This window comes from Callorhinus ursinus, unplaced genomic scaffold (assembly GCF_003265705.2).
Source record: "Callorhinus ursinus isolate GAN/ISIS: 27379988/994484 unplaced genomic scaffold, GSC_fseal_2.0 scaffold16, whole genome shotgun sequence".
Taxonomy (NCBI): Eukaryota; Metazoa; Chordata; class Mammalia; order Carnivora; family Otariidae; genus Callorhinus; species Callorhinus ursinus.
In genome coordinates this window covers 39530715-39531947 of record NW_027397078.1, presented here as the reverse complement: position 1 = coordinate 39531947, position 1233 = coordinate 39530715, and the positions used below count along the sequence as shown (strand labels likewise).

Below are 1233 nucleotides of genomic sequence, written 5' to 3'. Positions count from 1 at the left end.
AGGAGCTCCTCCCCTGGTGGAGGTGAGTGAGGAGGGACAGGGCAGCTTCTTCTGCCATTAAGATGTCAAGGTGGGCACTGTTGGGTGTTCAGAGCAGGTCACCATCCCCTGTGTCAGCAGGCTCAGAGAAATGTGCACAGAGATGCTTTCAGAGAAGGTATGGGTTCCCGTTGGTGGGGAAGGCTCCCGAAGACAGAACCATGTCATGGGGTCGGAGATACTGGGATGTGGATCCCAGCTCTCTGCCCGCTGACCTCGTGTCCTCAGGAAGTAGATAAAGCTCTCGGTGCCCACGTTCCCTCTTGTAAAACGGCAGTGCAAAGGACAGGTTCCTAGGGTGACTGAAAGGTGAAGGATGATGTTGGGGGGACAAAGATGCGGATGACCAGGATGCTCCTGGCACCCAGGGCGATAGGCACTGGAGGGAGGGTGGCCGGCAGCGAGATTTAAGGATCTCCAAAACTCCAGTCTGGACGCTTGCGTTGCCGATGGCCGGCGGGCAGTTCTCCATCAGGGCGATTTTTGCCCTCGGGGATGGGACTCTGGCAAGTATGGAGGCACTTTTGGCCTCATGACTTTGGGGGAGCTTTGCTGCTGGCGTCTGGTGGGTGGAGGCTAGGGGTGCCGCTCAGCACCCTGCACAGCCCAGCCCCACCGCAGAGATCCACCCAGCCCCAAACCTCAACAGTGCCGAGCTGCAGAAACCCTGCTTGCTCACTTAATCTTCTCTTTCTTCCTGTAATATATTCAGTGGTCTTTTACTTTCAGGGATCTGCGTTAGAATAAGAATTAAAGAGAACAAAAAGAGAAAGACCTTTTAGGATTTTTTTTTCCCTATTAAATTGAAACCCCACAGCAGAGGATTCTCCTACTAGAGGAAACATCTGTGGAGGCTTAAAGTCTTCACTTGTATTCATTCTTAATGCTTAGCAGCTTAACAGATTCATTTTCTATTGTGATTTCTGTAACTTGTTCCTTAAAAGACCGTTCGTTCCTTTTCTCTGTCTCAGAAACAAATTTTTGGGAGGTTTTCAAGAATAACTTATTTTCTAAACTTATCGTTAGTGCAGGAACCGGCTTTGAGTTCTGACATAGCTTTCAAAGCTGTAAGCACCTGCTAAGTAGTTTTATTTTTATTCCCCTAGAAAACAACTGTACGTTTTGCAGGGAAATACTTTGAATCCTTTGTGTGTGTGTGTGTGTGTGTGTGTGTGTGTGTGTGTGTGTGTGTGT

At 49.1% G+C, this 1233-nt stretch overlaps 1 protein-coding gene across 4 annotated transcripts in view; it reads left to right on the top strand.

Annotated features, from left to right (window-relative positions):
• Positions 1-1233, top strand: part of STS (steroid sulfatase) — a 156123-nt gene that overhangs the window by 42300 nt on the left and 112590 nt on the right. The gene's annotated exons all lie outside the window — the stretch shown is intronic.